Source organism: Pogona vitticeps, chromosome 4, assembly GCF_051106095.1.
Source record: "Pogona vitticeps strain Pit_001003342236 chromosome 4, PviZW2.1, whole genome shotgun sequence".
NCBI classification, from domain to species: domain Eukaryota; kingdom Metazoa; phylum Chordata; class Lepidosauria; order Squamata; family Agamidae; genus Pogona; species Pogona vitticeps.
In genome coordinates, this window is record NC_135786.1 from 153,467,595 (window position 1) to 153,490,487 (window position 22,893).

Genomic DNA, 22,893 nt, shown 5'->3' on the forward strand with positions numbered 1-22,893 from the left:
AGAAGACATAAGCTGTGTTTTGGGCAGCAACAAAAACATACAAAGCAAGTGATTCAGGGCCTATTTTCAGCGTTGCTGGTAGGTTCGAGATTTCTCACCTTCAGGACTCTTCTGTGGCCTGATACTTAAGACAGTATATGGTTTGATGAAATGCGGTGCAATTAAGTTGTGTGTGTGTGTGTGTGTGTGTGTGTGTGTGTGTGTGTGTGTGTGTAATGTAGTTGTAAGCTAAAAGCCCTCTGTGTTTTGTGTGATGAACTAAGGCCTGACTGTCTTTGAGATCTTCTACCGAATAGCTCTAGTTGTGTTTTCTACCAGAAGAGGACTATTCTGCAGTAAAATAGAGGCCTAATTGATGGTGAGATCTCAATTATAGAACCAGTTATATTGACAACCTGGTAAAGGTAAGGCAGTCTCTTTAAGGTGGTTATGTTACCTTATTAAAACAATTTTCTTTTTTCAGTCATTTGAAACTCACTAGTGCTATTCACTACGTTAAACAAGCAACAGGATTTTGGCTAATGTATTAAATGGATATTTCATTGTTTTATGTTGGTTTTCACCAGCCTGGAAAATTGTGGTGAAGAATGTGTTTCTGCTTCTTATCATAGCTACAAAGAATCTTCACTCAGCCTGAGATAGTCATTTCTTTGGAGGCTACCTGCACACAGTGCTCCTCTCCGCGGGACCCTTGAATGCCTACAGTACTTCCAAAGACCTCCCTGTAGTGACAAAGTAGATGAGAAGCTTACAGGCAGGAAATGAGCACAACAACCCCTCACTCATCTTACTAATTGTCCCTCTCATCGTTTATTTGAACATTGCCTTCTGAATACTACCTATGATCATAACTCATTTTTACTATCATGGCTAAAAACCAAGCATGGAAAATTACCTTTATGAAGAATTACCATAATGACACATCAAAGCCATCCATGACTGAACAGCAATAAGACGACTGTGGGTTCCAGAGCCTCATTTTTCCACTGCTCAGTCGCATATGGCTTTGGCATGTCATTATATTCATTCTTCTTAAAGTGACTTTACAAAACCCATCTTTAGAATTGTGTTCCATTTATATAACTCATTTTACAACTACCTGCCTGGATACTGCTACCATGCCTAGTGATAGTCAATTCTAGATTTCAGTATTGCTCTCCTTTTTCAATCCTGAACCTACTCCTTCATGGATTGCTGCCTTGTCGTGGCGAAGGGGCTTGAGTAACTCAGAGAAGCTATGGGCTATGCCGTGCAGGGACACCCAAGACGGACAGGACATAGTGGAGAGTTCCGACTAAACGCAATCCACCTGGAGTAGGAAATGGCAAGCCACTCCAGTATCTTTGCCAAGAACGCCCCATGATCAGAAACAAAAGGCTAAAAGATATGACGCTGGAAGATGGGCCCCTCAGGTCGGAAGGCGTCCAACATGCTACTGAGGAAGAGTGGAGGACAAGTACAAGTAGCTCCAGAGCTAATGAAGTGGTTGGGCCAAAGCCGAAAGGACGCTCAGCTGTGGACGTGCCTGGAAGTGAAAGGAAAATCCAATGCTGCAAAGAAGAATACTGCATAGGAACCTGGAATGTAAGATCTATGAACGTTGGGAAGCTGGAGGTGGTCAAACAGGAGATGGCAAGAATAAACATCGACATCCTGGGCATCAGTGAACTAAAATGGACAGGAATGGGCGAATTCAGCTCAGATGATTATCATATCTACTACTGTGGGCAAGAATCCCGTAGAAGGAATGGAGTAGCCCTCATAGTCAACAAAAGAGTGGGAAAAGCTGTAATGGGATACAATCTCAAAAATGATAGAATGATGTCAATACGAATCCAAGGCAGACCATTCAACATCACAATAATCCAAGTTTATGCACCAACCAGCATTGCTGAGGAGACTGAAATTGAACAATTCTATGAAGATTTACAACACCTTCTAGAACTGACACCAAAGAAAGATGTTCTTCTCATTCTAGGGGACTGGAATGCTAAAGTAGGGAGCCAAGAGATAAAAGGAACAACAGGGAAGTTTGGCCTTGGAGTTCAGAATGAAGCAGGACAAAGGCTAATAGAGTTTTGTCAAGAGAATAAGCTGGTCATCACAAACACTCTTTTCCAACAACACAAGAGGCGACTCTATACATGGAAATCACCAGATGGGCAATATCGAAATCAGATTGATTATATTCTCTGCAGCCAAAGATGGAGAAGCTCTATACAGTCAGCAAAAACAAGACCTGGAGCTGACTGCGGTTCTGATCATCAGCTTCTCATAGCAAAATTCAAGCTTAGACTGAAGAGATTAGGAAAAACCACTGGGCCACTCAGGTATAATCTAAACCAAATCCCTTATGAATACACAGTGGAAGTAAAGAACAGATTTAAGGAACTAGATTTGGTGGACAGAGTGCCTGAAGAACTTTGGATAGAGGCTCGTAACATTGTCCAGGAGGCAGCAACGAAAACCATCCCAAAGAAAAGGAAATGCAAGAAAGCAAAGTGGCTGTCCAACGAGGCCTTAGAAATAGCAGAGAGGAGAAGGGAAGCAAAATGCAAGGGAGATAGGGAAAGTTACAGAAACTTGAATGCAGACTTCCAAAGAATAGCAAGGAGAGACAAGAGGGCCTTCTTAAATGAACAATGCAAAGAAATAGAGGAAGATAACAGAAAAGGAAAGACCAGAGATCTGTTCAGGAAAATTGGACATATTAGAGGAACATTTTGCGCAAAGATGAACATGATAAAAGACAAAAATGGGAAGGACCTAACAGAAGCAGAAGACGTCAAGACGAGGTGGCAAGAATACACAGAGGAATTATATCAGAAAGATTTGGATATCCCGGACAACCCAGACAATGTAGTTGCTGACCTTGAGCCAGACATCCTGGAGAGCGAAGTCAAGTGGGCCTTAGAAAGCCTGGCTAACAACAAGGCCAGTGGAGGTGATGGCATTCCAGTTGAACTATTTAAAATCTTGAAAGATGATGCTGTTAAGGTGCTACATTCAATATGCCAGCAAGTTTGCAAAACTCAACAGTGGCCAGAGGATTGGAAAAGATCAGTCTACATCCCAATCCCAAAGAAAGGCAGTGCCAAAGAATGCTCCAACTACCGTACAATTGCACTCATTTCGCACGCTAGCAAGGTTATGCTCAAAATCCTCCAAGGTAGGCTTCAGCAGTATGTGGACCGAGAACTCCCAGAAGTACAAGCTGGATTCCGAAGAGGCAGAGGAACTCGAGACCAAATTGCTAACTTGCGCTGGATTATGGAGAAAGCCAGAGAGTTTCAGAAAAATATCTACTTCTGCTTCATTGACTATGCGAAAGCCTTTGACTGTGTGGACCACAGCAAACTATGGCAAGTTCTTAAAGAAATGGGAGTGCCTGACCACTTTATCTGTCTCCTGAGAAACCTATATGTGGGACAGGAAGCAACAGTTAGAACTGGTCATGGAACAACTGAGTGGTTCAAAATTGGGAAAGGAGTACGGCAAGGCTGTATATTGTCCCCCAGCTTATTTAACTTATATGCAGAATACATCATGCGGAAGGCTGGACTGGAAGAAACCCAAGCTGGAATTAAGATTGCCGGAAGAAATATCAACAACCTCCGATATGCAGATGATACCACTCTGATGGCAGAAAGTGAGGAGGAATTAAAGAACCTTGTAATGAGAGTGAAAGAGGAGAGTGCAAAAAACGGTCTGAAACTCAACATCAAAAAAACTAAGATCATGGCCACTGGTCCCATCACCTCCTGGGAAATAGAAGGGGAAGATATGGAGGCAGTGTCAAATTTTATCTTCCTGGGCTCCATGATCACTGCAGATGGAGACAGCAGCCCTGAAATTAAAAGGCGCCTTCTTCTTGGGAGGAAAGCGATGACAAATCTTGACAGCATCTTGAAAAGCAGAGACATCACCTTGCCAACAAAAGTCCGAATAGTCAGAGCTATGGTTTTTCCTGTCGTGATGTATGGAAGTGAGAGCTGGACCATAAAGAAAGCAGACCGCCGAAGAATTGATGCCTTTGAATTGTGGTGCTGGAGGAGGCTCTTGAGAATCCCCTGGACTGCAAGGAGAACAAACCTATCAGTTCTTAAGGAAATCAACCCTGAATGCTCACTTGAAGGACAGATCCTGAAGCTGAGGCTCCAGTACTTTGGCCATCTCATGAGAAGAAAAGAGTCCTTGGAAAAAACCTTGATGTTAGGAAGGTGTGATGGCAAGAGGAGAAGGGGACGACCAAGGATGAGATGGCTGGACAGTGTCTGCGAAGCAACCAACATGAACCTGACACAACTCCTGGAGGCAGTAGAAGATAGGAGGGCCTGGCGTGCTCTGGTCCATGGGGTCACGAAGAGTCGGACACGACTAAACGACTAAACACACATTACTAATCAGCCTTTAACTGGAGATTCTTGAATCTTGATACTGTCAATGCAGAATATGCTCTTCAAAAGCGCACACACAAATGCCTCGTGGCGCAGTGGTTAAAACGCTGTACTGCAGCTAAAACTGTGCTCACGACCTGGGGTTCAAATCCCAGGTAGCCGGCTCAAGGTTGACTCAGCCTTCCATCCTTCCGAGGTCGGTAAAATGAGTACCCAGCTTGCTGGGGGGGCAATGTGTAGCCTGTATAATTAAAAAATTGTAAACCGCCCAGAAAGTGCTTGTAGCTCTATGGGGCGGTATATAAGTCCAATAAATAAATAAATATAATAAAATAATAAAAATTATACAAAGTAATAAAAACATTTCAAGCAAATTTATTGGCCAGAATTGTATTACCAATTTGTGCATGAATGAGAGAAATTTTGTAGATTGTGTTGATGAATTGCTGCTAATGAAGTAATGGTTGAGAGTTGACTTATGCAGTTTCACTTATGCATGCAGAAGTTGTTGATAGGATTCCAGCTAGAGATGGGAGCTTCGTGTTCATATTCCTGGGGGTATGAATATGAAGTGTGGCCCCACAGGTGCATAGAAGTCCATTCTCACCCCTGCTCCACTCACTGGGTTCCACGAAGTGCACACGTCCATCGGCGGCAACATCGCACCAATCACAGAAGTCCTGACTAGCTTTGCTCCGCCTTCCTACACAGCCAACTGTTGAATAGCTGAGCAGGGAGACTTGTCATCCGACACCTCACCAAAGTGGTCGGCTGAGTGGAGAGGCAGGGCAAAGCCAGTCATGCTACTTCCGTGATTGGTGCGATGTTGGTACCAACAGACACGTGATGTGTGGAGCCCGGTGAGTGTACTGGACTGGTTCTTGGGAGGGGAAACAGACCTCTGTGGCACCTGTGGTACCACACTTCATATTCCTATCCTCAGGGATATGAAAATGAAGCTCCCATCCAGCCTTTGTCAATTAATTGCAACGCATATCAGCAAAATTTAAGTAGTTGTCAAAACACACTTTCAGTGGGTCACATATTCCAAACAACTCACTGTCAATAAATATGCAACTGCAGCAATCCAATAGTGTACTTAGCTATTCAGTGGAACTGAGGCTTTCTTCCCTTCCCCCTTCTGTTGTAATACTCTGTAATGCCCCCAGTTGGTTTGAGAGCTTCTGAAAACCTCAGAACAAGTTTTTACAGTGCAGGGGGATCTGCAGGAGGGAGAGGACTTGCCATCCATGCCTGGTGGAAGCACTGGGATCTAGAGATAAGGATACCATTTGATGCTGACCACTGATGGTCTACCCAGTAATAGATGCTGCTGAAGTCCAACATTGAAAACACAGAACCCAAACCCAGATCATGTTAGCATAGTACCAGACTAAAAGCCAAGAATTGGGACATGCAGATTAAGGGAAGATTGTACCTCTAAGCAAATGCTTGTCTTATTAAATATACTGTTTGGTTTATTTAAATACACATACAATTTTCTGGCTTTGTTTGCAGACAAACATTTGTTTTATGGGTTCATTACTTAAGGATTGTATGCTAACAAATAAACTTTCAACATAAAGTAACAAGACACACTGCGTGCATGCTTATGCACTCACACACACATGCACACAAACAAATATGCTTGATGGAGTTGTAGTTTATCCCTGGCAGTATGTAGGAGTGCATCTCATTTATGCATTCACTGTCAACAGATTAAAGGTAATTTAGTCAATTAAATGACTTCTAAAAGCAGGTGAATCAAATAGGGAACTGAAAAAAAATATTGCAGCATCTCAATATGTGATGTAGTTTGAGGTTAATAGAGGTAATGTTTACTCTTAATTAATTTATGTACACAAATCAGTTGCCCAGGAAATCGTCTTGGAAACATTATCCAGAGATTACCTCTTCAACAAACTGTATAATTTTGTTACGTAGCATGTGTGTTTGCATTGTGAAACAGAATGTATAATTCAAGAGTACACATTTTGACAGAATGTATGCAGGTGCTGAGTTAGTATATATTGTTTTCCAGAAGTGTGTGCTTCTTTGGTTCTTTTGAAAGTTCTGATTTAAGATTGTTTGTAAAGCATCTTACACTGACTGACAAAGCTGATACAGAGAGTTCATGAACATTTCAGCTGCTCAGAGTGAAATTGTTAGAATATTCCCTATTCATTTCCATTGAGAAATGGAAAATTTGTGTTTTGTTTTGTTTCAGGCCTTAAAAGTACTCAAAGGGCAGGATTAGGGACAGACTAAGGACTGGAAGTAGTTCCTGGAAAGCTAGCTGGTTCAGAGAACAAAATGAGTTTTTAAAAAAAGAATGCAAAATAAGCTAACTGATAAAAAGAAAAAAAAAGAAAAACCTTAAAGAAGGGTGGAAAATAATGACTGAAGAAAAGAATAAATGGAGCGTGAAACTAAGACAAAAGGAGTCTGAAGAAAAATCAAGAATAATTGTGAAGGCTTTCATGGCCGGGATCTAATGGTTGTTGTGGGTTTTTCGGGCTCTTTGGCCATGTTCTGAAGGTTGTTCTTCCTAACGTTTCGCCAGTCTCTGTGGCCAGCATCTTCAGAGGACAGAACTCTGTACTCTGGCATAGTAATACTGCACTCCCTGGTGTAGTAATACTGCACTCCCAAGCCAACTACACTGGAGTACAGAGTGCTGTCCTCTGAAGATGCCGGCCACAGAGACTGGCGAAACGTTAGGAAGAACAACCTTCAGAACACGGCCAAAGAGCCTGAAAAACCCACAACAACCAAAAATCAAGAAATTAGCATATGAACTCTTCCTCTGAGTATTTCATCCAAGAGAAGTTCAGATGGTGATGGCAAAGGAAAAGATACTTTCATTTTATATATAATCAAGATAGTGGTTCTGCATAAACATTGGAGACTGAGATAGATAAAAAAAAGAAGTACTTATTTACAGAATATGTACTTAAAACTCTGTATTCACTGCCATATATTATAGTGATGGCCAACAACATTGATTTAAAAGGGTATTAAATTGTACATATTCATGGAGGATGACACTTGCAATGATGCATCACACCTCTCTCTCTCTCTCTCTCTCTCTGCTCCCTCCAGTTTCAGAAGCAGGCCATCTGCAATATTCACATTCTGCTTGAGGGTTTCCCACTGGCATCAAATTGGTCACTGTGTGATTAGAATGATGAACTAGATAAACCCTTCTTTTGATCTAGCATAGCACTTTTTATGTTTCTAAATGCAGAATATGTGTATTTTACACATTGGCAAGGAACTACAACAAACCTGAGACGAGTGAGGCTAGTAGGGAATTTACTAGGGGAGAAGATGTGAGTTTCATCCAGCAGTAAGTGAACATCCTTCTGTTCAATTAACATTAAACATAAAATACAGTACTAGGAATTTTCCTCTCCTTAAAACAACATGAAATTACAAGAGATAGATGTGAAACCTCTCAGAAGACATAATGTCTTTTTTTGAAATATATCATTTGTTATTCCAAAAAAAACAAAAAACAAAAAACAGTACGTGGCACCTAAAGAAATTTTAGCCCATTTGCTGCCAGTGTGCCTGGAGCTGGCCCAGATACAAGCACTTTATGAAGCATGTTCCATTATGAGCTTAAGAAATGTTACTAAAGTTTCTTTCTCCAGCAGGATTGATTGCATTGCAGCAGTCTCTCTGAGTGTCATCAAAAACCACAGCAGAGAATGAATCCAGTTCAGGCAGTCTCTGAGTGACATGACACATGTACTGTAGGTCTGCAACACACAAGTATCCCCAAGCAATGCATAATCCAGGAAGATACTTGGGGGTGGGGGTCAAAAGCCCACCGTGAGTCAGGAGAAGTCATGATAGGTCATGGTTAGGAACACTATCGTATTTTTGAAAATGAAAAGAACTAGCTAGAGAAGAAGAGAGAAATACATTATCTATGGCAAAGACTTAATTAGATTCTACTTTGTGGATGGTTCTAGGTGTGGGGAGCTTGAAGATGGCTGGGCTGTTGAGCTGACATGTAAACCAGCATGAAAAGTCCAAATACCGTATATGTTTTACAGAATGGAAGGCAACAGCTCAAAACTGCAGTTGATTTCTTCTACTTCCCCTCAGTAATGATTAATATAATTTATGTCACAGTCTATGGTTGGAATTCTGAACATTTCTTGACCCTCAACAGTGGTACTTTGATTGATTCCATGAGATGGAGTGGTAACATGGGAAGGCAGAGTATAATGGTGTCAAAAAGATACATTTTATGTAAAGATAAGAGAGGGGGATGTGGTGCCATGCCGCCTCTTTCTTTGGATGAAATGGCTTGATGTGGACCATGGCTAAAAGCAATAAATATTTGGTCAGATTGGTTGAGTGGGGAGTACTGTAGTCTCACTTTTCTCATATGTGACTGCCTCAAATATTCCTCATATACTGTACTCATATAATCCTTTGCCATTTCTGCATCTGCCCCAGTATTAGGGAGTATATTTCAAAAGAAATAGCAAAATATAGCTGGGACTGTGAATGGGATGTTCATAGTAGGTATCATGAGCTGAAACTGCTTTATACCAGATCAAATGGCTGCTTACTCTGACTGGCAGCAACACTGTTCCTTGACCCTTTTAACTCTAGATGTAGGCATCAAATGTGAGAACCCACAGGATGAACCCAGGACATTCTCCTGTTTGAGACAGGAGTGGCAGGAAGCACTTCTACAGTGGACCCTTGCCTTACAGACTTTTTGAGTTACAGACTTCTCTGGCCGCAAAATTTAGGTTTGACTTGCAGCCTGAGAATTGACTTACAGACCAGAAAAAAACCAAAATGGAACAAAAACGGCCTGTTACAGGATTAATCGGTTTTCAATGCACTGTAGGTCAATGGAGACTTGATCTACAGATTTTTTGACTTGAGAACCGCCTTCCAATACGGATTAAGTTCTCAAGTCAAGACCCCACTGTATGTCCTCCATGAGGAACCCCCCCCAAAGGAGTCCAGTGGTCCAAATACAATGGTTAGAGACCAGGTTCCTTTTGCACCAGAACTTTACTCAATAGGACAACGGAATGACTACAGACAGATCTAACAGATGTAGCCCTTATATAATCCACCCCACCAGTTTGCTATTCCACTAAGAAAGAACTTGTTGCATTATCATGACATCCAAAATCTTCTTCATGAAGCAGCTGCCTCACTTTGCCTCACAGGTAACCATGCAGATCTGGGACTTCCTGCAGACAAAACGGGAACCTGGTGCTGCAGTGTGCCGTTTCCTCAAAAGAATAAAAGAATCTCACATTCAGAAAGTTTGAGCAGTGTCTTGGACCAGATTCATTTGGAGATTTCTTGCCAGCACTGCAGTGCTTTCTGCATTGAGATACTGTAATATTATGGTTTACTGCTATTCAGAAATCTGCAGAGCCAACAAAGGTTAGGTAGATCCAGCATGGTGATTTTTATGTCAAAATGGAAGTATCAGGATTAGATGCACAGAACAAAACTAAAATATTCAGTTGAACTCTCCAAAGACATTTCTTTTTCCAAATTGGTCTATAGCAATGAATTCAATGCAATGATTGTTTTCTCTTGTTCTGTCTCTTTCCCCCTACACACACTCACTCACTCACACACACACACACACACACACACACACACACACACACACACACACACTTTCCACATCTTTCCTTTGAGGGGTATGGGAAAGGGGCAATAGTACATACAGCTTTTTCACTGAATTCCATGTATCATTGGGCTTGAAACACTGATATTTATGGCATAAATCTAAATGCAAAAACTAGGCAATGTCTATGAAATCAATGCTATGTGTCAAGAAACTGCCATTTTCTGGGAGAAAGAGAGTTAGGGAGAAGAAGGAATTGCAGTTCCCAGGGGTAATGTGCATGTAGCCTGAGCATTTGCTTCAGTTCTCCAAAAGATTTTACCAATACAGTTTAGTACATGTTGGTGGATAAAACAAAAGAATCCATAAATTAAAGTTTTAAAGTGTAGTTTAAGGTCTGGATGGGAAGTATTTATTTTGGTGGGATGATAAGGGCTATACCTTTCATTCACCTTGTCTTGTGAAAGAAACTAGAGAAGGAAAGCCCTAAGAGCAACAGAAGGTGAAAAATTTCTCCTACGATTTTACTCCTCCCCTATACCCCTATTTTGAGCTCTGGAGAGAAGAAAACAGTTGCAAAAATCATTGAATCCCCCATTTCCTAAAACCCCTTTCTTGCTTTCCCTTTCTCCCACCCTTATAATCATATCTCTTTATTCTTCCCCTTCAAGAGGTTGAGCAATGCAGAACTCAAAGTGGAAGCACAAGTAGGACTTTGTGGTTATATTTTTCCTTGATTATCCTAGCAATAGCTTTCTTTCCTTCTACTTTCCTATAGTTGCCTAATTTACCACTGGAGAAATATGGGTGCAAAACCCTCAGGTTAAGTTGAACACTAAATAAATTGCACCATTACTTTCAGAAATGTCAGATTTAATTGATAACTTAATTGACTGTAATATATTGCTAATCTCTGGTTTAATGTGTAGTAATTTAACCCTGAGCAAAATGTAACCATGCTAAGTTATTACTAAATAGATATACAGTGGTGCCTCGCAAAACGATGATGACTTTTTTTGAGCAATGTTTTCCTTCCCAAAATGATTATTCCTATGGGCAATTTTTGCTGGATGATGTTTAGGTCCTTGCCTCACAAGACAAAAAGCAGGGGAGAAAGTGTATACTGCTGGTTTTCCATGGTCTGTCTCCTGGAAAAACACCAACATACACTTTCTCCCTGACTTTTTTGGGATAAAAAAGTAGACCTTATATAACTAATGTGTTCGAATTGGGGGGGAAACCATCTTGCAAAGTATTGCCAAAGGGGCTATGGTTGCAAATTTAAATGATAGAGAATAGTGAAAATAGCAAAGATCTAAAAGGTAAAGGAATTATAAAAAAACAATAGGGAAATCATAAAAGTAATCCTACCATTAACATAATTTATGCAGATGAATTCCCTACATTTGGGGAAATCACAGGGATCAGCCACACACCCAAAGTACAATAGATGAGCCTCCCCTGGGAAAACCACCTTTATGACATGGTATTTCCCCAGCAAGGTACCAATTAAAATGGCCCTTGCCTCTCCTACCCCATTCTGTTCACTAACCCCCCAAGTCATGGTGACCCCCCTGGCTGCACCTCCCACTCAGCACAGGGCTGCACAGCCCCAGTCCTGCCAGAGGCCAAGAGAGCTCCTCAGTGTTTCGGGGTGCCCTGCAGGACCCCCATCAGGGGTTAAGTGCTCCTCCCACAATCCTCTAGTGCACAGGTATTAGCATAAAGTACCTAGGTGTTACGCCCATAATTAGCATAGGGTATTAGCATATGCTAATACCTGTGCACTAGAGGATTGTGGGAGGAACACTTAGCCCCTGATGGGGGTCTCATAGGCCACCCCAAAACAGTGAGGAGCTCTCTTGGCCTCTGGCAGGACTGGGGCTGTGCAGCCCTGTACTGAGTGGGAGTTGCAGCCAGGGGGTCACCATGACTTGGGGGGTTAGGGGACAGAATGGGGTAGGAGAGGCAAGGGCCATTTTAACTCATACCTTACAGAGAAAGTACCATGTCATAAAAGTGGTTTTCCAAGGGGGAGGCTCATCCATTGTACTTTGGGTGTTTTGCTAGTCCCTGTGATTTCCCCAAATGTGAGGAACTCATCTGCATAATTTGTGTTAATGGGAGATTACACTTGTGATTAACCCTGTTTTTTCTAAATTTCTTTTTCTCATCAGGACCTATTGTAAAGGCAGCAAGACCTGATGTTTTATATTCCTATCTTTCTTTTTTTCTCTGTGGTAAAGGATAAGGGTAAATGGAATTACCATTATGAGGAGCCAGGGGGCTGTTTTGACTTCTTTTATCTTCTTTCTTTATTGTTGGAGAGAGAAAGAGGGGTAAGGCCATCTGAGACCCCTTGAATTTCCAAAGGCAGTGCAGTTGAGGGGATTGCTTTTCCCCAATATGGTATGGGGAACTGTGTTTTGCAAGACGATGTCTTCTATGGATAATTTTTGCAAGATAGTGATTTTTTTCCCAATTGGAAGGCGTTAAATAGATTTCAATGCATTCCAATGGGGAACTGGGTTTCACAAGATGATTTTTCCCAAGACAGTGATTTCCATGAAACGAATTAAAATCGTCTTGTGAGGCACCACTGTAACTAAAAACAAAGGTCTCCGTTTTGGATTCAGTACAGCTGAAACAGAATATCTCAGGAATTAATGATCTTACCAGTTCTCAGTTAGTCCTGATCATTATATACTTCTTCTGGACACCCAAACATATGTATCATCATTCCTCTTCTTGTATGACTTTTGTCTGCTCAAAATTTTATTTATGTTATTAAGCCACTTATGCTTAATCTTTCAGGGCTCTGAGGCACAAGATAGTTTACATACAACATTGATAGCCTAATTAAAAGCAGAAAGTATTTAAAAAAGCCAGTTTTAAAGAATAAGTCAAAAGGTCAAAAGACTTGTGTCCTAAAAGACAAACAAACAAAGCCCTTCAGTAAAAAGGCTATTAAGCTCTTTAGCTGAGAGTGCTGCCACCAAAACGACCCTGTCTTGTCATTCACATCACCCAATCACTGGATGCAGGGCATGGCTTCTAAAGATGGAAGTAATTAATGGTCAGATTCATGAGAAATAGCCTTGTTTCCCAAGTTGTTTGCTTGATAGATAACTGTCAGCATCTAGAACAGTTAATTCTATTTGTTGTCATAGTCTGTCCTTCATCCAGGGATGTCAAGGTTAACACTTAAAGTACTCTTTGGGCAGTTTATAATTTAATTATGCAAGTCTACACATTTTCTCCCCTCTAGCCCCCTGGTGAGCTATGTATTCAGTTTACTGACCTCAGAAGGATGGAAGGCTGAGTTAGTCTTGAGCTGCCTGTCAGAGCCCATTGAAATTGAATTCAGGTCATAAACAGAGTCTGTTCTATTTAAATTTTTATTAATTTCCAATAGGGATAGGATTGGGCTGGGGGGCTGGGGGAGTGGACATGGTTAGGGGAAGGGTAAAATTTCAGAGAGGGTACTTTTAAATCCACTTATACAGTTCTACCAGAATAAAAAGATAACCAAAAAGAACAACTTAACAGGTTTTATTACAATTATTATAGTTACTACTCTCTCATTCCCTAATTGGACCTTCTCATTCTTCTTTTATCTATGCTTTCCAGTCCATATTTTGAATCCAGTTTTAAAGTCATTCCAAATATTGTGTCCTTTTTAAGATGACTGTGTTTCTGCTTTCTTCCAATGTTTCCCATACAGTAATTACATGTATTATTAAATGTTTCATTTCTTTATCTACAATCTCAGACATAATACTCAATTAACTCACGATTTTGTGAGTGATATCTCACAAAATGCAAAAAAAATCCTTTTTTAAATATTTCCTATACTAGCCTCCAATAATCTCCACTAATTTTCTGCTTCCTTTCCTATCCACTTAACATGGTTGGAAGTACCCTCCTGTATTTTATCTTTCCAACACATTTTAAAAAATATTTCAGCAGGCAGTTCTTGATTTTCATACTGTAAGTCTTGAAGGCAAATGTCCAATTTTAATTTCTGTATTTATTCATAAATTGGAAAGAGACACCTCCAGGTAGTAACCATTTACATGTAATTGAGTTTGTTCTCAGGAAATGTGTTAACTCCACGTATTGTCTCCTTTTCTGCCTTATTTGCCACAGGATGTTTCAAAATCTTAATTTATATTCCTTTTAATTGGGTCCTTTTTCTTGCATGTTTCTTAGAACCTTTTCTTGAAATATTCTCGTGAATTTAACATGAATTTCTCTGGGGAGTTTATTAAGCCTGGTGTACGCTGTGTTAAATCTTTGTGCTGTTTCTATATTTTGCTGTACTTCTTTTGGCCACATCTCCATAAATGAGGCTAAAAAAATTGGTTGCTACTTGCACTGTGTCTTCAACTTTTTGTTCTGGAAGATTCTGGAATCTAAGTACAGTGGACCCTTGACTTACAGACGGCTTGACTTACAGACTTTTTGAGTTACAGACTTCTCTGGCTGCAAAATTTAGGTTTGACTTGCAGCCTGAGAATTGACTTACAGACCAGAAAAAAACCAAAATGGAACAAAAATGGCCTGTTACGGGATTAATCGGTTTTCAATGCACTGTAGGTCAATGGAGACTTGACCTACAGACTTTTTGACCTGCAGCCACCGTTCCAATACGGATTAATTCCGTAAGTCTAGGGTCCACTGTATGAGATTGGCTCCCTCCATATGTAACTTTAGCCGATTGCTTTCATCTTGTTTTTTTCCCCATGCTTATTTATTTTATTTTATTTTTTTTATTTGATTTATATCCCACCCATCTGGTATATTCTACCACTCTGGGAGGCTATGTTGTATCACTCCCAGCTCTGAATTCATAATCTCCATTTTTTCCTTCTGTTTTTTTAAAAAGTTTTTTTTTCTAAATTGGATATTTCTTTTTTTTTTATTTTCTGTATTTAGACAATTTATGATTCAGCTATTTCACGGGAGCGAGTCTTTGCCTTTGATTAAAACGGTTCATTCACCAAATAACTTTCTCCCCTCCTCTCTCTTTTTCCTTCTCTTTCTTCTCTTTTCTCGATGGAAACTGGAGGATGGGGGGGAGGCTTGCTTCTACCATGGCTCAAAGAATTGCAGGATCTAATCCACTTTCACTAGCTCATTAAGCCCAGCTTTCTTCCGTGTCATTGTTTTAGGTCCATAAAGGTTTCTTTATATAAAACACATATCTTGACTCACTTAGAGTCCTGCTCAGGATATTTTCCAAAATCCTTCTGTGCTCCTCCTCTCTCTGCAAGGGGTGTTCCCAGCTCTTTGCCCAACATGGCTTCTTCCTCGGTCTGTGCACTCAGAAAATACTTCAGGGGAAGAAAGCAGCTTCCACCAACTTCTCTCCCCTTTCTGTTGCCTCAGCTGCTTCAGATGCCGCTTCTACTGTCAGCCATCCTTTTGCCCCCTACATTGGGGGCCTCAGGACCAAGGGTTCCCGGTCAGTTCCAGGAGCTTTCCCAAAACCTGACCGGTCTTGCTGCAGTGAAACCCCACCTCAGGTTATAAGCAAAGTCTTGACTGCAGTACCACAGTTTACCTACTGCACCACAAGGCTCATGCAGTGCTGCATGTGGAGATTATAGAAGTCACTGCATTGGAAGGGATGGCTAGCGTTCAATGTGAGTTCAGAAGGAGAATCACAAGTACTCAGACCCATCTCTTGGAGAATGTTATCTTCCTAAATGGGCCGCATCCTTGCATAAACCCTTCAGTTCTTCACAAATTCTTTCACTCACTTAAAGATTTATGACATGTACCAAAACCAGGTCCAAGGCTGTAGGATGTCACTTCCTTTTTTACTTCCTGAGAGATGTACAGCCATGGCCAAAAATATTGGCACCTTTGCAATTCAGAAAATGCAACCCTTCTCTCAGAAAATAGTTGCAGTTGCAAATGTTTTGGTACTCGCATTTCTTTGGTTTATGTTGGAACAACACAAAAAAATACAGTGGTGCCTCACTTAATGGTGATAATCCATTCCAGGAAAATCGCTGTTAAGCAAAAACGTCCTAAAGCGAAATTTAAAAACCCATTGAAACGCATTGAAAACCGTTCAATGTGTTCCAATGGGCTAAAAAGTCAATGTCCAGCGAAGATCCTCCATACGGCGGCCATTTTTTGTGCCTGTATAGCAAGGAATCCATCCCTAAGCACAGCGGGGAGCCATTTTAAGCACCCGGTGGCCATTTTGAAAACCCAACGATAGCTGTTTTTGATTGTCATAAAGAAAAATCAGTTCCCGAAGCAGGGGACCGATCATCGCTAAGTGAAATTCCCCCATTTAGACCATCGTTTTGCGATTGCAAAACATCATTGTAAAGCAGATTCGTCGTAATGCGGGGCAATCGTTAAGCGAAGCACCACTGTACAGAGAAGTCAAATCTGATACAATCCCACACAAAACCCCCAAAATGCACTGGCCAAAACTACTGGCACCCTTAACTTAATATTTGATAACACTCCCTTTGGAAAAAAAATAACTGAAATCCATGTATCCATGAATGAGTTTTTTACACCTCTCTACTGGAATTGTAGACCACTCTTCTTTTGCAAACTGCTCCAGGGCCTTCAGATTTGAAGGATGCCCTCTCCCAATTACTGTTTTGAGATCTCGCCACAGGTGTCCTATGGCACAGTTCCCCCAACCCCCAGGCCTCAGCCCAGCACCAGTCCGTGGCCTGAGCCGGACCAGGCTGCAGAGACAGACCTCCCAGCCCCCCCCACACTCCCCTCTCCTTCGCACATGCACCCGCAAGCTCCCACGCAAGCGAGGGGGGTACCCTGCCTTCTTCAGAGGTTCAGCCAGTCTACAGTCCTAAAAAAGTTGGGGACTGCTGTCCTATGGGATTCAGATCTGGACTCATTGCTGGTTTCATGTTCCCAGGGGTTTTAACAGGCAAAAGTCCAATAAACCAGTCCAATGTCAGAAGTCCACTAGATGCAAAACAGATACCAAGATGTCAGAGCCAAAACACAAACCGTAGTCAGAAGTCAGAGTCCAAAGCTGAGGGTCCAGAAGACAAGGTCCAAGATGAGCAGGGGTGTGGATGTGAGCTGGAGGAATTGACTTGTTGCTTCCACAAGCTTCCCAGCCATCTGGGAGCTGATTATATAGCAAAATAGTCATTGAACTGCTGGAAGCATTTTCATCCTGTCAAAACTCAGTACTAGCTGACTGGATGTTTCTGTGGGCAGCATTCAGGCAATCCTCTCGCCTTTGCATCATAAGTCTTTGCCGAAGTCTAGCCCTTACCCTGGCTACTGGGGGAGGAGAATCTGGTGACGATTCAGCTGTCTGTGCTTCTAACTGCTCAGCATTCTCCTCAGCTACAGTTAACCCGTCAGGTCCCAGATCTTCGGCTGAACTCATGACAGCTGGCCACTTCAGAACTCTTCAGCACTTTGTTTGTAGCCATTTCTTTCTTCTTTTTTCTCTCATACATACCCAACATACAAAACAAAGAATACTATAAATCTAACAGTAATAACAAGAGGCATCAAGACTAATATTCACACTGCCCCTATAGATCAGAGATTGTGCCATTGTCTGGTCATCTAAATATCATCAAAGGATTCCAGTGAGCACTGATTCACTATAAACTAATTCTTCCCCTCAGTTCCTGTCATTTTCGGGGCCCAATTATATATCAGCTTCCAGCTTTCCTTTACAAAGTATCTTGTTGATCCCATATTGTCTCTGAGAGCGTATCTAATTCTGCAATATCCAATAGGTTCTTTAATAGTTCGTCCATCATTGGTGTCTCTCCATTCTTTCATTTTTGGGCACAGAGTAACCTCGCTGCAGTAAATATATACAGTAGACTATATTTTGTTTTCTTATCAATAATTTCTGGCATTATATTCAATAATAACATTTCAGGTTTAAAACTTAATTTTTGCTGAACAACCTCTTGGTCACCATTTTCCAAACATGTGACCAATTTTTTTTTATTTTTTTGCTTTTTCACATGACCACCATATATGATAATAAGTCCCTGTTAGAAATATATATATTTCTAAAAAAATTACTGATCCCTTCTGACATTTTTGCCAATCTTACCAGAGTAAAATGCCATCAATTAAACATTTTAAGGATATTTTCTCTAAGATTAACTGGCTTGATCATTGTATAATTATCTTTCCACATTTTGGTCCATTCATCAATATTATATCCAGAGTTTTGTGCCCATTTTACCATCACCTCCTTCACCCTCTCATATTTATAAATTTTTTGATTATTTTCTCATTAGTATAGATCCATAGTTCGTCCACCTGAACTTTCCCCTCAAAAAAGCCCATGTTTTTGTCCTTTTATATCTTGATTCTAGTTTCAGCATTGACCACCAATCCGTAGCTAGACCCAGCTTCTCTAGGTCTTGTTTGTCTTTCATATTTTGATCTTTAGTTAACAAGTCTTCATATGTGAGTAACTTTCCTTATGATTCAATACAGTACTTTCAATGTAAATGCCTCTATTGGTGCTATCCATATTGGAATTTTCTTATAGGTTTGCATTTGAAATTTTTGCCATACTAAGCACAGTGCATTCATGAGAAGGTGATCTGCAAAATATGACTGTTCTTTAAATTTCCCATACCATGCATACGCATGCCAACCCATTTTTAAATCATGACCTTCCAATTTCAATAGACTTACACTAAGCAAAACAGTTTCTTCCAATGCTTTGTAATATTCAGCTGGAAGACCATCTGGTTCAGGGGCTTTCCCATTTTTCTGTTTTTTCCATGCTTCTCCAATTTCATTTGCCATGGTTGGTTTATTTAAATTTTCCATTTGTTGAGAACTAAATCTCCAATCCGGGACTTTATCCAAATAGTTCCATTGTTGCTCCTGCTCAGTCTCTTTCGTTTTGTAAAGATTTGTATAATTTTTAAATTTTTTTTTGAATTCCTTTTGTTTGTATTTTTTTTCCATCCTTCCTTATCCAGTATTACATTTATCATTGTTTTCTCTTTCTCTTTTTAATTCTATATATTTTAATTCACCTTCCTGGTTTATTAGCATTCTCAAAAAAGTTTTGCCTTGTAAATTTAATTTTTTTGCCATTTCTTCTTGTTCTAATAGTAAGTTGATTTTATGTTGTAATATATTTATCTTGATTTTTAGGTACTTAACTGTAGGTGTTTTCTTTAATTCCATTTCTTCTTTCTTTAGATATGTTATTAATGTTTGATGTTGTTTATTTCTTTCTCTTTTCCTTTGTGCATTAAACTCTGTCACAAAGCTTTTGCTGAGTCTCATTTTCATTTCTGTGTCCTGGGGTTTATTAATTTGAAAGAAAAACTGTAATTCTTCTTTTATTTTAATAAAAAAAGGCCTCATCTCTTAATAAATAGCTATTTAGTCTCCAACCTCCTCTTCTTACCACTTATCCTAGAGTCATCATTATTGGGTTGTCGTCTACATATGTATTTGGTAGCATTTCAATTTCTTCCAGCAGTTATCTATTCTTGACCATGAATCATGTCTATTTCAATAAAATGTATAATCTCTTTTCTGGGGATACTTAGTTCTCCATACATCAATTAAATTAAGTTCTTCTGCCATTTCCAGAAAAACCTCGGGGATCATATTTCTCGTCCTTTTCCTCCACCATGTTTGACTGTAGGGATTGTGTTCTTTTTTTTTTTTAATGCCTCATTTCTTTTTCTTTAAACAGTGCCATGATGTTCTTGACCAAAAAGCTCTACCTTTGTCTCATCTGTCCACAGTACATTTTCCCAGAAGGATTGTGGTTTTGTCACTTAAGTTTTGGCATACTCCAGTATTACTTTTTTTATGCCTTTGTGTCAGCAGTGGTGTCCTCCTAGGTCTCCTACCTTTTCATTCAGATGCTGACTGATAGCGTGAGCTGACACTGTTGTACCCTGTGTCTGCAGATCAGCTTGAATTTGTTGGGAAGTTCATCTGGATTCTGCATCCACCATTCAAACAACCCTTTGTTGTAATTTTTCAGGAATTTTACTCTTCCATCCACGTCCAGGGAGGTTAGCTACAGTGCCATGGGCTGTAAACCTCTTGATGATATTGCGTACAGTGGACACAGGAACATTAAGATCTATGGAGATGGACTTGTAGCCTTGAGATCGTTGATGTTTTTCCACAATTTTTTTATCTCAAATCCATAGACAACACTTTATACTTCATCCTTTTCTCCATGCTCAGTGTCACACACAACCCAAAGATTAAGTCAACTTTTCTCTATCTTAACTGGTTGCAAGTGTGATTACTATATTGCCCGCACCTCTTACTTGCGACAGGTATGTCTAAATACAAATTAAGGAGCATCACATGTTTGAAAAGCAATTATTTCTTACAATTTAGACAAGGTGCCAATAATTTTGGCCAGTGCATTTTTGGCTTTCTCTGTAGGATTGTATCAGATTTGACTTTTCCTCTCTGGTGTTGTTGTTGTTGTTGTTGTTGTTGTTGTTGTTGTTGTTGTTGTTGTTGTTGTTGTTGTTGTTGTTGTTGTTCCAATGCAAACCAAAGAAATGAACACGTGAGTACCAAAACATTTGCAACTGCAACAATTTTCTGAGAGAAGGGTTGCATTTTCTGAATTGCACAGGTGCCAATATTTTTGGCCATGACTGTACTACTTCAGTGGTAGACAAGATGGAGCACACTTGCAAACTTTGCTTCCCAAACCTTCAGTAGAGTGGCAAGGTAGGTGGGGCAGAAAGCAAGTAAAGAGAACTGCAGCAAAGAGAAATTTAGACTGAGTTACCTTCTCAATATCAGTCATCTCCCACACACATACACCGTGCTGGCTATCACAGTTTATTTATATTATTATTGAACCGTAGCACCAGGCAGTCGGAGACTTGTCAGTTCTGGGAACTAAGGTTTAACTCTCATGGCTTGCAGCCACAGAGAATGTGGTTAGACAGCCAAATTGTCCCAGGCTAAATCTTGATAAACAGGGTTGCTCTGAAGTGAAGTATTTCACTTGGATGGATGGGAAGATCAGGTGGTTTCAAGGCAAGAAACTATGCTGTAGCCTCCAGTGCCAGATGTAACAAAAAGTGAAAGATTAAAAAAAAGACTCCCCTTTGTATCCCATCCTGTTTCCATGGGAACGTAGAGGGAACCTGCATTTTAAAAAAATTAAAGTGGCATGTTAATGGTTGTTGTGGGTTTTTCGGGCTCTTTGGCCGTGTTCTGAAGGTTGTTCTTCCTGATGTTTCACCAGTCTCTGTGGTCGGCATCTTCAGAGGACTGGAGTAGGAACTCTGTCCATGCTCTGGACATTGGACAAGGCATGGACAGAATTCCTACTCCGGTCCTCTGAAGATGCCGGCCACAGAGACTGGTGAAACATCAGGAAGAACAACCTTCAGAACATGGCCAAAGAGCCCGAAAAACCCATAACAGTCATCAGATACCAGCCGTGAAAGCCTTCGAGAATACACAGTGGCATATTCTTTAACTGACTTGCCAGTGAAGTGATTCAGCACTGGCTTAAAAAAAAAAAACAACAACAACAACAACAACTGCTGGCATCTTCTTTTGTCTCCCCTTCTGTGAGGAGGAGTGGGAGAAAGTGACATAAAAGCAAAGTGACAGCTGAGCAATCTGCTTTGATTCAATACCAGCAATCACATATGCTGAAGATGAACCAAAAGAGAGAGATCCTACCTGCACCCCCCAAAAAAAATTGCCCTGACAAGAACCTAAAAGGGTTGGGCTGCTTCCCAATTGTTTGTACATCACGTGTTTGCCAGAAAGTGGAGCAAACCAGCCCTTTTCCAGAGCAGTCCAAACTGTGGGACAAAGTGCCATCTGGTTGCACCCTGAGAGGCTTATTTCAGTGCATCCACTTTGTAGCACTGATAAATAGAAGAAATTAATTATTCTTAGGCAATGTGTGGAAAAACTGCTTTCTTATCTATCCTCTGCTTACTGCCAGTTGCTTTCACTGGATAGCCACATACTCAAGTATAATGTGTGCCACACAAAATGTATTCTTTCAGACACAATTTATAACTGATCCACGCTAGGTACCTATTGTATTAACTGGTCTCTAAAAAAAAATCTAATCTCAGTCCCTTTATACTTTCCTACAGTATAAGGAAAGCATTCCAGTGCTTTTGTCATCTTGCAGCAAGCCCTCCAAACGTCTATTCAGAAGTAAATTCTGTCAAGATCAATGGCGTTTATATTTTTCAGAATATTATATTGCATTTTTTAACTGCAGTACATACTGTATACAATTCTTTAGGAGTTAAGGGCACTGAACTCAACAGGATTCCCTCTGAGTAGACTTTTGTTTTTATTTGTGCCTTCCCGTTATTAAGCAAAGCAAAGCGTGCTGCTTATATACCGCCCCATAGTGCTTCAAGCAATCTCTGGGTGGTTTACAAGTTAATTATGCAGGCTACATATTGCCCCCCCCCCCAGCAAGCTGGGTACTCATTTTACCAGCCTCGGAAGGTTAGAAGGCTGAATCAACCTTGAGCCGCTACCTGGGATCAAACCCTGGGTTGTGAGCACAGTTTTGGCTGCAGTACAGCAGTTTAACCACTGCGCCGCAAGGCTGTTTATACCCTCCTTTCCTCCCCTCTTTATCTTCATGGGGTAACCCAAACTGAGAAGGTAATTGACCGAAGACCACCCAGTGAATTTCATGACACAGTGAGAACTTGAACTCACATTGGGTGAATTGCAATCTTGGGTAAATTGCATTTACAAAAGCAAAAGTCAAGACACTAGGAACAAAGGCATATTCCTATCCCTCTCCATCTGTGAACACAGAAAACTGGATAAACTGTACATGTTTCCAGAGTACTACTCCTAAAACTATCCCAGATAATCTTGGCT

General features: G+C 40.6%; 1 protein-coding gene and 2 non-coding genes across 7 annotated transcripts in view; 2 read left to right on the plus strand and 1 right to left on the minus strand.

Moving 5' to 3' along the window:
* The window catches only part of LOC110075428 (cadherin-6), a 181,513-nt gene that overhangs the window by 57,609 nt on the left and 101,011 nt on the right, over positions 1-22,893 (plus strand). The gene's annotated exons all lie outside the window — the stretch shown is intronic.
* LOC140707175 (U1 spliceosomal RNA) lies at positions 11,367-11,530 on the minus strand. The gene has a single exon (XR_012087115.2). It is a non-coding gene; the product is annotated as a U1 spliceosomal RNA (small nuclear RNA).
* LOC140707153 (U1 spliceosomal RNA) lies at positions 12,004-12,169 on the plus strand. Its single transcript, XR_012087108.2, has one exon. It is a non-coding gene; the product is annotated as a U1 spliceosomal RNA (small nuclear RNA).